Source organism: Motacilla alba, chromosome 5, assembly GCF_015832195.1.
Source record: "Motacilla alba alba isolate MOTALB_02 chromosome 5, Motacilla_alba_V1.0_pri, whole genome shotgun sequence".
Taxonomy (NCBI): domain Eukaryota; kingdom Metazoa; phylum Chordata; class Aves; order Passeriformes; family Motacillidae; genus Motacilla; species Motacilla alba.
Window position 1 is genome coordinate 52,400,789 of NC_052020.1, and position 14,799 is coordinate 52,415,587.

The following is a 14,799-nucleotide window of genomic DNA, read 5'->3' on the forward strand; positions in this document are numbered from 1 at the left end:
CTCTGCAAAGTAATTGTCTCTTTCACTTCCACTTTTGCATTTGCTCATCACTTAAATAGGAAACTTAGGCACAAAGGGTGTCCCTTGGAAGCTAAAGAGGAACTGGTGAGATTTTAGACAGCTTAGCATTTTGATTAAGAAAAGAAAAGCCCAACAAAACTGAAAGCAACACCTTTTAGAATGCACAGTTAATTTAAAACACTTTTGGAAAATAGCTTTATTTTAATTGAGTATGAATTCCAAAGCTTCAGCGAAACGTGATAGAGGATGTTATAACCCTGGGATTACAGATACAATTGGAAGTTACCCATTCAGCATTTACTGGCAGCAGAGAGAAAGCTGATCCATCTGGCGAGGCTGAGCAGAAGACCTTGTAAGTCACTTGCCCAATTATTTTTGTGACCACATGGTTTAGGAGGACGTTTTCCATGAAATTAGAACAGCTATGGAGAAACTCTGGCAGTTCCATTTAGGTAGACATTTCACATAATGGAGAAGCATATGGCTAAAGGCAGGGAATTTAAATTGTCCATTCCTGAGCCTCACTCATCAGTGCAGTATCACTTCTGCATCACATTGCAGTTAAAGTTTGGCAACCTTCATGTTTCTGAAGCATGATGATGGAGCTGGACAATTCCAGTAATCAGAAATTCTAACAGCAATTTGAACATAGATTTGCTTTACTTGCTACTGTATATAACCAAAAAAGAGTATAAGGTTACCCCCCCAAGGTCCTGTGAAGTAGCTTCATGAATTTTTTGTCAAATTCCTATGATATGGTTAGTAATGCCTTATTAATGGAAATGGATTCTTTTAAAAGGTCTGTGTTTGACAACAGAGGACTCACATACATAATTTGTAATTAAATGTACAGGAGTCAATCTGAATGTTTTTGACAGAGAACAAAATGCACTGTACAGACGTTTAAGGCATGTAAGGACAATTGCTGCTTCCTGTGTTTGTGCAGAACTTGCCATGCTAATGTCAGAAACCTCTCACTCATGTGCTGCTCACACAGTACACATAGCTCTCTCTCTCTGTATCTTTTTGTGTGTGCACACATACCTACATATGCCTTTTATTTCATTGGAAATTTGGGGAAATACTGTAGCCTTATATTCAGTTCTGAGTCCATTTAATGCAGCTTCTGTTTCTCTTGAAATGTGGGCTTGTGCAGCTACTCTTTCATCTCTTCTTCTGTTTGACTTCTCTGGCTGATGTGCACTTGAATTTACTCTGGGATTAATAGCATCTCTTCAGTTGCATAGCTCATGATTATTTTAAAACTCAATTCAGTGTACAAATACTTGTAAAATAAAGTTTTTATAAGAGTAAAAATACAGAAATTTTGGTAAATTCTTAAATAAGCAAAGTGTATTCAGTGTTGAAGAGCAGAGTCGCAGATAGTGATGGGGACAAGCCTGCTAGGTCTGGTTAAATTAACATTTTTTGTAGTCAGTATGCCTGCAGGGTGTTGTTCAGTATGATGCTACTGTTGTAAAAATGGACCAATTCCATCATCATTGCAATAAAGTGGGTAGCCACAGGCCTTCTCTTAATTCAGCCTTCATAATATTTCATGTTTCCAAAGTATTTCTAATTGTTTTACAAGAACACAGTATTTACCTTGACCATAGTTTAGCAAAACATTTCTTTTCAGTGTTAACTCTGATTTCCCTTCAAGCAAAAACATGATGAACATAACATCTAAGATGTATTTGTTGTACCCAAGTACCAGTCAGAGACACCTTGTTCACTTTAAAAAGAATCCTGTTGGACTTCAAAGTAGAACTGGTTGTAGCAGTTACCCCGAGTCAGAGTCAGCTTCAGTTGTTTTCAGGTAATAAAGTCTTCCCAGTGTTTTGTTTAGTGAAACATTTTCCTTTCTAAAAGTAGGATGTAGAAGGAAGTATGGTTCCTTTGAAAAGTTACTAAATAAATGCCTGACCAGAGAAAGGTGCCCTTTTTGTGACTTGGATTTGCTGAGATATTTGTTGTCGTCATCTTCCGGGATTTAAATTGGGTGCTTCGTTACGAGGATTAGAGCCAGAATTGCAGATGCTTTCAGTGATACAGGAGTTACTTCCAGAGGCTTCTGTGTGAGGTGTTTTGTAGTCATCAGGCATGAGATGACACTATATGTGGGGCTTTTTTTGCTAGACAATAACATACTCAATAATAAGAGGCCGTACTGAAAGGGCGAGCATGAGGACTGAAGGTTGTATGTATGCTTCTAGTACCCATAATATATTTGGGAATGGGAACAAAGGATGAACACTAAAGCACAGTTAACATTAGAGATGCTAATTTCTTTAAACGTGTAAAGACAGTCTCTGATAGTTGACAGTTTCTTCAGATTCAGTCAGCTAAGAAAACAGATACAAGTAATACTCTCTGTGTGTTGATTTAATCACTGTTTGTTTTTTGAATCCAGCTTATCTCCCAGGGATGCTGCTATTTATTTAACTACAGTAAGAAACAGTCTTTACTCTGGAAGCTATATTTTGGCATTTGGCATGTATGTAGAATTAAAATGAATTTAGTTTGTCAAATTATTATTGTTGGTTGTGTTTCTTGCTGAAAATGAGGAAACATGAGATCATGCCATCCTTTATTTCCAATATGCTTGTTGTCTGTTTGCTTAAATGGACATATTTTATATATGGTTTCTCAATATCAAGTCTTCCTTACAAGTGAAAGCAATAGAATATCTTTTGTGGGTAGACTTAAAAGTGAGCAGTTTCATATTTTGATTATTTTGTAAATGCCCACCATGAACCCAATTCATCAGGTTTAGATTTTCTTTCTGGGATTATGTCAGAAACCTAGCTGATTTTATTAAATTTTAAAGTGACTAGAACAAAGGATATCACCAATCCAGTGGGTAGTCCTGGCTTCCTTACATATCTGTAGGGGTGGGGTGGTGGCTAATTATATTACATTCACTATGTGATGTACAACAGCAAACCCTTTCAAAAGTTAACACTGCAGTTATGTTCAGAAGTTCAAGAAATGTCTGGCATAAACCAACTCTTTGATACCATTTAAAAAGTTTATATATATAAAATTAGTCCTTTTAAAGGACAATACATATATTTTTCAGGATTACCAGATTATTATCTTCCTTCTTATCTGTGTTTGTACGTAGTAGTTAAGTAGTTAATGTTAACAAAAAATTAAGATTACTGGCAGTGTGCTGTGGTTCGAACCTGTGAGCCATTCCTCAGTGCAGAGGGTGATGGTTTAAGCTCTGTGAAGGATTGCATTCCTGCACTGTGTCTTGAGTTTGCTCCTTCCAGCTGACAGTAGCTGAATGATTTGCAAACCATGTCATACAGATTAGGGACAGGCAGGGAGGAGCAGGGTGTGTGTTGGTGTGGTTCTGCTGCTATCTTTTTGTTTTTCTAAATAGAATATTGTCTTAAGATTTAGTGCTGTTATGGATATTCCTTTATCAAACAACGTCAGCCTGAATAGTGTGGGAAAGCCACAGTTTACCTTTCTCTTCTGGCTTGAGCAGCTTCCATTTCAGAGAGGCTGCTGTTACTGTGTCATCCCTCCTGTCTTCGCCGTGAGTGGATTTTAGTATATCCCCACCTTTAGTGTTCCATTTGTTCATGTGCTTAAACTGGATGTTCCACCCTGCTCTCCCCCAGCTCCCAGTCACATTTAGTGTGCATTTAAAGGGAGGAGGGTTGATGAAAGAAGGGATTCATCTCTCCCTCACAGTGGCAGAGTGTAGTCGGATTAATCCAACCAGTGGGATGGTAATATGTGAGAACATAGGGGAGGTTATAGTTTTGAGCTAGGAGGGGGACTACAACCTCCTATAATGTTTCTGTTGACAGAATAGGAATATATAATTGATCTCTAAGGAGTAGATGAAATATTCTTCAATCTCAGAGCTGGTTTATGTAGTTTTGCAGTCCTGCTGCTTGTTCCCTTGTCCTCGTTCCATCAGCACAGCTTGCAGCATGGCAGCCTGGGGAAATAAGTGTATTTTGGTTGGCCTTAACCTTTTTTCTTTTCTGTCCCCTCACTTCTGACAGTAAAACAATCCAGTAAAAGGCACATACCTTTATTTTGATTTTTTATGGACAGGGATGTGAATGAAATGTGTGGCTGGATGAGGAGCATTGCCAGATTATGATGTGTAGCCATAGCCTTGGTGAGTGAAAGAGCGCTCATGGTCTGGTGTTTGCAGGAAGCCAGACCAGATGATTCAGTCTCTAAATTCCTCTGGACATAGAAGGCAATAATGTGTGGAAAATAAAAGAATGTGCTGTCATTTATATTTACCATTTCCTTGGATGTAGTGCCCAATTCAGTATAGTAGCATTCAGTGTAATGAATATTATTGTATTGAAACGTGGAGGGGGGCAGAAGTTGTCATGATGACTGGCAGTGTGTTAGCTTACACAGTGACCTAGAGGTCTTACAAGAGCTATAAGAGAATGAATCTCCAGAAAGACATGTTAATTTTGAGGAATGTTGTATTTTGGGAAGATTAGATGTGTGAACCTGAGGACTATACCTGTGGTAAGGCAGAATTGTGTTTAACAGAGAGGATGTAATTAAACTGCGTAATAAGATTCTGGTCTGGGAGCATTCTGGAACACATGATACTGGTCCTTGGTAGGCATTCCCAAGAGCTTAAGAAATCATACAGAGATGATATGTGATGTTTTCTCATGGTACTTACAGGTGTCATAGCCAGATGTCTTAATTTATAAAGACTTTGTTATCCATTCTGTACATTTTGAAAAAGAGGAGAGGCACCACAGGGTGACTTTGTCTCAGAGTCTCAGTAATTTGCTGTTACTTAAATACATCTCATTTCCATTGTTCAGCAAATAGATAAAGGCAGATTAATGAATCAATTACTTTGCTTTTAAGTACTTTTTTATTCAATTAGTATCAATTTCTCTCCAAGGAGTTTTAAGAAAAAAATCATATTCTGCATGTTGATTTTAGGCCACACTTAAAATATTGCCGTTGGAATACACTGTTCAACTAAAGAAAAATATCTTGGGTTTGGAATTTGTGGTGAATGCAGGTGGAGAGCAAAGATGCACAGCCCATTTTTGAAGGCAGCAATTGGTGGAGTTTGAATTACAGTGACTGCTTGTACTTTGTGTGGCCATTGAATCTTGATCCACACCCATTTGTTAGGATAACAAATAGCTTGAAAATATGCTTGCTGACTTGTGTTTTTTCTTTTCCTTTTTTGTACTGCAGCCTGCAGTCTGGCTGCACATGGAGCAGTGCTTGCAAGCGCATGATACGGTGCTTTTAATGGCATGGTTGTTTTAGGAGGCCACTGTTCTGCCGTCCTCGGGAGGGGGATGCTTTCAAAACACATTATCCAAGTGAGATGGTTTAAAAAATAATATTCAAATGAAACTTTTAGCTTCTGTGTTTATTTTCCAGTTAGTGTGCTCTTGTTCTGTGTCAGTCCACCAGAAGAGCGGTGTCCTGCAGCAGGGCGGGGGGAACTGTCGCGTGAGTGGTGTGACCACAGCAAGGATTTCAGGAGTCCCAAAGGGACACTCTGTGCCCAGCACTAGCTGAGGTAAATCAGGAATGTGAAAGATCACTAGAGGAGGGGTTGGAACTGTGGTTTGGTGCTCAGGTGTGAGTGCACAGAATGTTAAGTTGCCTTTGTGAAGAGTTGGGATAGGGCCTGCTCTATTGCTCAGCACCTCCTGACCCAGGAGAGTTCAGAACATCAGAATAAGGCCTCCAGATTATGGAGTACTTAACAAGGAAATGATGATTTCCAGCCTTACAGCTAAGTCAGCTCTCTGCATCATAGGTAAGAATCAGTGAGTGGTATGCAGTTGTTTTTCTAGATGGTTGTATCATTTGCTGTGCGTTCTATGAATTTAAATATGTAAGGTATAAAAAAAAATTCTCATAACTGATAGTTGCCATTGAAAGCATTGATTTTAATGTAATATTGAATGGGTTATCATTAATTCTTTCTCAATACTAAGGATTATGCCTGAACAGTTTAATTGTGAAACTTTTTCTGTGGTCTTTTTAGTGGTTTTGCATTTATTTTCTTAATTATTGAAGGATAAACAGGAGGAAGATACTTTCCCTAAAGCTTGACAAGACACTGCACAGTTTGTGCATCTTAATGTAAACTATTAAAATGTAAACTATTCAAAACCCAGTGTAAGGATTTGTTAAACCTAAAGGCTGTTGTGTGCTGAAATACTGTTAGTGGATGTTCCTTTTACGTCTGCAGAAGGAATTGCTTTTTTTCCTTGTTTCAGTCCAAGTAACCCTTTTCTTCAGTGTCATCAAACATGTAAGAGCGTTGTAGTCAGTACTCACAGCAAATTGTCAGCAGAGCTTCCCACATGGATCCAGTGATATGAGGCAAGCTGTGGCCTTCTCTGCCCTTCCTGAATGCATTTTCTAGATCTTTATGGGTACGCTATAAAAAGTAGATTTGGTTAAGATAATAGGATTTATGTTAGTAAGTGGAAGCTGATAGCGTTTCTAATGTATTCTGGAAGACTGATTTGATGGGAACATTCCTGTGCTCCTACTTAAGTGCTGTTTAGAGATTAGATAAATAGATAACATAAATGGATGCTTACTTTGATTAGTCAATAAAGCAGTTCTTGTCCAAAAATAACAATGCAAAATGAAAGACATAGAGTCAAGGTGAAAAAATGTTTTGTCTACACTATTGACAGCTTCAAATTGCAAGACAGGTAGCTTTTGATGTTGCTCTGTTTCCTCTTATGCTATGTGCCCTAACCCTGTTCCAGTCTCAAACTCTCTCACACCAGCAAGAACCAGCCTTATCATGACATTTATCAAAATTCATCGAAGACCTGTTTGCACAAGGTGGCCAGTCCATGAAAAGCCAAGTGCTATTTTCACACAAAAATCAATGCAGGTTCTTGGAATATTGAGGGGAAAAACTGTGCAATTTGATAGCAATGATGGATCTGTTACTCAGACTTTCTTGACAGTATTTATTTTAAAATACAGTCAAAATTTCCTTCCAATCCACCTAAAGTAGATAATTTATGAAGCATGTCCTTGTAACTACAAAATACTAAACTACAGTACAATTTTTGAACAATTAGCCTAGATTTCTCCTGATGTATCTTTTGATTCTTGTGACAAGACTTTTTAATAATTAAAGGTAATTATAACTACTCTTCAAGTTGTTACACCTCTGCCTTCTGATTCATTTAAGTAAGTTTATTCTGTCTTTATGTAACTGCTCTTAAAACAGTCATGATCTTTTTGTTAAAGTGATCCAGTGAGGGGGGCTCTGTTGTCACATCTCACGGAAGGCAAATGTCCTGTGGCCTACACTGGTATGTTGTGTCAGTGTTTTAGGGAGGGAAAAAGCTCTTCTTTCTCAACATCCATTGGTGGGTGCTTGAAAGTGTTTATTAGTGCTCACAGAAGCTAAGGAAGTGCTGGCTTTGCAGGAGACCAACAGACGCTGCTTCTGTTGACACAACAGTGGTACAGAAGGGAGACAACTCCCTTGCTCCAAGGGGTAGGAGGCTTGGAGATTTGCAGTCTGCCTGCCTTCAGAGATTCCATGGACATAACTAAAATTAAAAAAAAATCAGCATTAGATTTCACCCAACACTACCAAACAGCAGAAGGTTGTGTTCAGTTTTATTATTCTGGAAAGGAATGGAGTTTGGATCTTGCCACAGGGCTGTTTCAGATTTTGAGTAAGGAAGTACCACCAGCATGTAACAGATGATAGCAGCCTCGATTAACAAAGAGTTTATAAGCTGTACCTTCTTGAAAATTTGGCTTTTAGTGTAGCTCCTCTGGACTCCTGAGTGGGTCTGTGGAACTGCCTTGGACACACATGCCTGTCCAATTTCTTTTGCACTTGTTTCAGCTTTGACAAATAGTAATCTTTGATGTGATACCAAATGCATAGAAGGGTCTTAATATCCATCCAGTTTCATTTGAAATCTGAGATATTGGAAGGGCTTGGGAATGTGTACAGAGAATGAATTTTTTCTTTTACATGCTTATAATACATCCAGACCAATTGTAGTATCTGACACTTCTCAGAGAATCTACAGTGATTTTAGGATATGTTGCTGGTCTGTGCTTCAATCACTATATTTTTAGGCCTTTGGAAAGGTAAAATGCAGTTGATGAGATATGCAAAAAAGAGGATACTATCCCTTGATTCCTTCCACACAGATAATTGGAATGGGTGTAATAATGTGTAAGGGGCAGTCACATCATCTGTGGGTCTCAGTCTGCTGCAGGATGTGAACGGGAAAAGCAAGATGAGATTTGGCCTGCAGCATTATGGAATTCCAGATATGTTTGAGTCTAAAAGAGATTTTGGAATTAGATGGGCAGGTCATCTGGATTGTCTGCAGTTAAAAGGATACAGATTTGCTGTATCATGATAATTGAAATGCTAGCTAGTAGCCAGTGTTTATTCAGTGCAGCGCGGTCAAGGGATTGACACCATAATCTTTTCTTTAAGAGGAAGAATAATCCGTGTTGTTAAAGAAAGCTTTTATGTCACTGAATACTTCTATACTGTATACTGATTTTTAACTCAATTAACTATTTCAGCAGAAAGTAATAAATTTCATGAAAATAGTTTGCTTGCTACAGAAGGAAGAAGGCTGAAGGCTGAAATAACTCTCAAGGCATTTTTGCCAGCTGTCTTTAAATGTGCAAAAGTACTTTTTTCAAAATAGTATTAAATTTGTTACCTTTAAGAATCCAGGTATGATTGCTAAGAAAGTGTTCATTACCATTGAAGCAGCACCCTACAGAAATCTAAATCAAAGGACTCTGCAGCAGAGCAGATCTTCTAGCTTGTACTTTCTCAGCAGTGCAAATCATCTTAGCTTGTGCTTTCTCAAAGAGAATTGTCAGTATCACCCTTGCTAAGGGTTTTATAGGAGCTATTTTTGCTATCATCTCTTTTTTTTTTTTTTGCAAATATAGTTTGTTAGTCTGAGTTTCTCCGTAATATTTTTTTTCATTTTCCAAAGAATCTGAAGATTTCCCCTGAAAGGTATGATTTCTAATTTTTTTAATAGCAGGCCCCAACATCAAAACATTCCAAGATTTATCAAGGTAGATGTACAGTGGCTGTGTTCTTCAGCTAAACAAGTACATAATCCTCTTCACTTAAACATAGTTCAGTGCAGTGCATGGGCTTATTTGTGGCCGTTGGGGTGTCCTAGAGGCTGACAGTGTTTTTCAGAGGTGGATGCTGCTGTGAAGCAGGGGTAGAACGTGAGGCCACCACAGCCTCTTCCCACTGCTGCCATGTGGAGAGTAGGCTGCTCCTGGCAGTCATAAGAGAAAAGCAACAGCCCTGTTGGAGATGTAGAAATTTCTGCCAGTATTCAGTGTTTGTTTTTTTTTTTTGTTTTACTCCTTTTACTCAGTCTGTCCTTAGCTTATTATTAGTGTCCTGTGCATTTCTTCACAAACCTCTGGGCTTGCCTTTAGAAGTGCCAAAACTTTGCAAAGGTTGAGTGTTCGTCCAGTTTACTTACCAACACAGACATTTTGTGACGTTAAGGCTGTAGGTCAAATTCCAGATGTGATTCTGAGCTTTTCTTGGGATATGTGCCCTTGACATTAAAGAACTACAAATGTCCTTTTTACAGGGCATTTATTTACCTAGCATACCTTCATTTTAAACCAAGTGGTAGGGCAGACTTCTGCATTCAGGGCTAGCTCTGAATGGAAGGCTGGCAGGAGGAGCACAGTAAAATTTTTTAAAAATTCAGATGGTTACTATCTGGTAATTGGTAGAAAAAGTGACTCCCCTTGGAGAGCGAGTTTCTCTGTAGCTTAATATTGGTTGCTAGGTCATGTGCAACTCGGTCCTCTTACCTGCTTCTGGTCAGTGACTTACAGCCTCCAGAATGTGCTGCTAATTGTCCCGAGTTATTTTTAAGGTAGCTGGTGTACCTGTGTGTTAAATGCTGAAGGTGCTTTCTGAGCGCACGCATTTGGAAACCCGAGGCAGTGCAGAAGTGCAGCAGTGTTCTGTTTATAGAACTGGGTCAGCCGGTGTGCCTTAAGTGTGACCTCCACCAGGACACTGTTTGCAGGTACAGTTCCAGATTTTCTATTTTATGCAGATTCAAATTTAGATGATGGGAAGAGTGATGACTAGCACTGGCAGGAAAGCTGCAGTCCTGAATATGTCAAGAGGGAAAAGCTACTTTCCTCTGGGAGTTTAGAGATCATGTAATGGAACAAAATTCCAAATGGTACAAAATTCCAAAGGGAACAAAATAAGGGATCATTTTAAGTAAAAGGAAGGCAAATCAGAGAAAAAGGGAAAGATTATAAATATTCCTTATGGGGATATGACTTGTGGCAGCAGAAAGAGTCTCACAGGTAAAGAGAAATTTAACATCTTAAATTTGAAAAAAACAACAATATTGTAGTCATTGTTCTTTCAGACTTGGAGATTCTGACTGAAAGCCGTAACAGTAATATAGTCCAAATTGAGTGTTTGTTATGTGAGTGCTTTTACAAACACCTTTCTCAGCGTATGAAAGGCATCCATGAGTGATTCATCCTTGTCATTTCTGCTGTTGCTGAGCTGCCGGCAGGAGGGGTGCGGCTAATGCAGTGTTTGACACACTCCTCAGTCCTTCCCAAACTGTTTTTCATCTCTTGCCTTTGTTGCTTAGTTTTTGTGCTTGGAACAGCCTGTAATGTTTTGAGGGTTGTTTGAAAAGGCAGTTTTCCACATTATGAAGATTAGCAGTTAAAGCAGCTCGTAGGATTTGAAGATGGTGCCTTCCATGATGTAATGAGACGTGTTCTTGCTCTGAGCAGGGAATTAATGACTTGTAATTTGCAGCTCATACAAAATTGAAACAAGTACATGGCAGATGTAGGATGCTGAACCTTGCCATTTAATTAGGAGGAACTAAGAGTGAAATTAGGGTTAAAAGCCTTGAATAGACTGATTATTGTTAGGAAACAGTGAACTGTTAGGTTCCTATTAGAGATACAAAAAGCTCAAATTAGTTGAACTTTTCACTGTAACTTTGTGGATTTTGCAGAGCATGTAGGTGGCAGAGCCCCTAGGTATGGCATGAGCCAGTCTTGTAGCAGCTTTTACTGTTGGGAAGATGATTTACTCTTTTTTATATGCAAACACATTATTGTTTCATTTTCAGCTATGCTGCCGGTTAGCTGTACATTCAGAGAAAAAGTTTAGGGAGAATTTTGCTTGACAAAGCAGTTTAGACTTGGGGGGTTTATAATTTATTTATTTAAAGTTGTATTTCGCAACAATTGCGATCAGACGCTAAGTACATTAAAAATTTATCTTTCAAGCCTTTAGTACTTGAAACCCATTAAATAATAAAAATATCAATACAGAGAGGGGAAGTCCTTAGGGATTCATAACAAGGAAGTAAAATTATAATGGTTTTATTTATTTGTTTTTAGGATCCATGCTAATCTTTAGTTAAGGAAAAAAAATCTTATGGGCTTTTAGAATTAAACTCTTCATTGATAAGTTTTCTTATGCAAAGAGGGATTCATACATGTTTTGGCACAAGAATATTTTGAGGTGATCTGCAGAAAATGGCTCTTCTTTAAAAGCAGCTGGATAGGAAAAGCTCTGTAAGAGATCTTTAAATATGAGCTGGAGAGCTTAGTAGCTGGCTGGGATATGTGTATGTCTGTGGAAGAATTCAGGCAGAAATCAGTGATGTCAGCATTAGTAGTGTAGTTGGTTTGAAAGTTTTATGAATAACAAAATACTTAAACTGATTAAAGATAACAGCCACTTAAGTTGTTTGTATATGATGAGATTATCCCAGTGGTTACACGACTGAAAGGCTTGGCTCTGCTTTCTTTGTGCTTTCTTTGGTTCAGACTCTTGCTATTCTCAGTCCATGTCTTTGTTTTGAGCTTAGGTTACAAAATGTTGTGGAAACCTGTTTAGTTGCAGGACTTTTTATGTTGATCTGTCAAAATTAACTAATTTTGGTGTGTTTTAAGGCAGTGACTTGGATTTTTCTAGAAGCTGGAAAGCATTAAGTGACTTTTGGACTTGAGCACAGTCAATATTATCACAAACAAAGAAGGAGGATAATATTCAAGATCTACACAGACACATACTTAATATAATAGGTAAATTTCTTAAGCCAGCTAGTGAGTCTGTAACTCCGGCTGCACTGCATAGTTTTTTTTTGCTCATCCAAAATTCTGTTCTATAAACCTTTGCACATCTTAATTCTTTGCTTTGTTTTCAGTAGTACACTGACCTAAAAACTAGTATTTGAATCTAGAATTCCTGCCCAGGTAAAATTTGCAGTGCAGTGGAGTGCAGGACAAAAGTTACAGGAGCTTGAGAAGCCTTTGCCTGCACCCTTTTTTTTCCTGTAGGGAAAATGTATAGAAAGAGTGTATATGAATATATGAAAGAGTTAACATTTTTTGAGAAGTGACAATAGGAAGGCTGGGTAGGTTTTGTCTCCTTTCCTCTGTATACATCCTGCATACAAACATCATTTGTTTGCTTCCTGAGCAGTGTTTGCTGCCTCAGGATATTCAAATCTAATTTACAGAATCACAGAATATGCTGAGTTGGAAGGGACTCACAGGGATCATTGAATCCAAGTCCTTGTCCTTTACAAAACCCTCCCCAGTTATATGATTATGTATTCAAATATGGGCTTGATTGGTGAACAGGCAATGATCTTTTGTAAAATACATTTTAAAAAAAATCATGATGGTACCACACCTAGACTTACTACTTAGAGACTATTAGATATTTCTTCATAAATTTTACTCCTACAAAGAGTCAGATTTGATAGCAGGACAAATTATATGTTTGTTATCCTCCTGTTTTCTAAATTATTCTCCCAAGCACAATCTATAAAACTCTGAACACCCCTCAAAAGACATCCCTCAAAATTTAATCCCAAGATATTTATTCCTTTCCTGTCAGTGGGAGAGATTGGGATTCTACCAGTGTTCACTAGAGGAGACGTGAGAATCCCTCTGGCAGGCTGCAAGGACCTTCGTGTCAGTCTGTGTCTTGATGCAGCTTTTGGCTTGGCTCCAGCTCCAGTAGATCCCTTGTACTGGTAGTGCAAAGGCAGTGGAAGCTTTTAGCTACGTTTGGGTTGGAATGAGGCAGCTAAAAATTCTGGCACACTGGATTGAGACAGGAGGAATGTATTCATAAAGCAGGTCTGCTGCTGGGATGGCTTTAGTGTGGTTTTGCCCCATCGTGTTTAAACCTGCTTTTCTTCTCTTCAAAAGCTGCTGTGCTGCTTAGCCATCCTTCGTTGCAGCTTCAGTGTGTTCAGCCAGTACTATGGGCCTTTTAATTTATCTGTATTCATCACTTAGAATGAATTTTATTTCTGCTGAGGTGTTTAAAATGTGTGATTTTTTTTTAAAGACAGCATCTATGTGTGCCTTACATATATGCATGCAAACATCTGCTTTTCATTTTTGCTGTAAAATGACAAAATATTGAGGCGTGCAGAAGGAATTGCTGCTATCTCTGTTCACATAAGATACACAAATAGTCACTTCATTAGATGTCTCTGCTTGTTTTCCTTCTTTATAATCAAACGTTCAGTTCTGTGCATTCAGGATGGAAATTGTTAATTGAGGCTGTGAAAGTGCCAAGGCTAATTAGGGCTGAGTTGTGTGCTCAAGTTAGCATAATCTGTAAGAATTTCTTATATGACTGTGTGTTAGAAGCAAATTATTTGCAAATTTGGTCCATGTTAAATTGCAGTTCATTTTTCTACACAACTTCAGAGAGTCTGTACTTAAAACTGTCTTTTTAATCATTCTAGGTCATAGTTCTCAGGTTATAATTGGGAAATGTGTAAATATCATTCTCCTCATCAGGTCTTCATGGGTTAATTTCTTATGCCGTGCTAGATTAGTTGCTTTATACGGATTTATATGTTTCGTATTGATTTATTTGTGAATGTGAAGTTACTGTAATAAATCTGGGTAAAACCAAGTTCATGCTTCCCCAAATTCTGTGTTTTCAGACAATCAGTTATTACAAGAAAACACCTCTTGTCATCTACAGCTTTTGTTTGGTAACAAGTGGCTATGCCTTTTGGGTATTGTATTGCAGGAGATCATCCCAGAGAGGGTAATTTGAGCACATACAGACAGAAAGAGCAGCCTTTTATTTTTCATATAATGCAAAAGCATAAGGGCACATCCTTTGGCTGTTGTCATGATGTGCATATATGCATCTTCTTATTGCAGTTTTAATTAAGACTTTAATGTTTCTAATTTTTTTTTGCTTTCTCCTAAAATTAGACTAGCTTTTGTAGTACAAAGTTTTAATACAGTTTTAATTAATTTTAAATGTTAGTTTGTCAATGCTTACCCAGGTGTCTTCACATAGATGGGATAATTTATTTCTTTTGAAAAATCTTTCCTATTTTATTCTAATTTCTACTTCCTGATTCACTCACAGATTTAAATAGCTGAGGTATAGAGGACTAATTTCTCAAGTCTTTATTTTCATTATAGGGCATTTTTTTGGTGACATTTAAAAAGGGTCCAATGGTTTGTGTGTCTTTTTACATTTGTACATTTATAAGCTTGTTTTGTCAGTTAAGTAACAGCATGTGTGATAATTAGAGTATGTGAGTTTCTGAGCTTTTTTGGGTCTTCATTTGCATTCGATAGAGGTGTTGACAAACATCCAGAAATTTACTATCTTTAGTGTAATGCATTACATACTGATCAAATAGCACAGTGAAATGTTTCTTGCTGCAAGGGTTGTACTATACA

General features: G+C 37.9%; 1 protein-coding gene across 2 annotated transcripts in view; it reads left to right on the forward strand.

Moving 5' to 3' along the window:
- KLC1 (kinesin light chain 1) overlaps positions 1-14,799 on the forward strand; it is a 47,635-nt gene that overhangs the window by 1,584 nt on the left and 31,252 nt on the right. The window contains exon 1 of one of the 2 annotated variants that reach the window (XM_038137514.1): positions 10,044-10,100. The exons of the other annotated variant lie outside the window; for it this stretch is intronic. The gene's annotated coding sequence lies outside the window, so the exon portion shown is untranslated. Of the gene's footprint in view, positions 1-10,043; positions 10,101-14,799 lie in introns of those variants that run through there. 2 annotated transcript variants of the gene reach the window in all.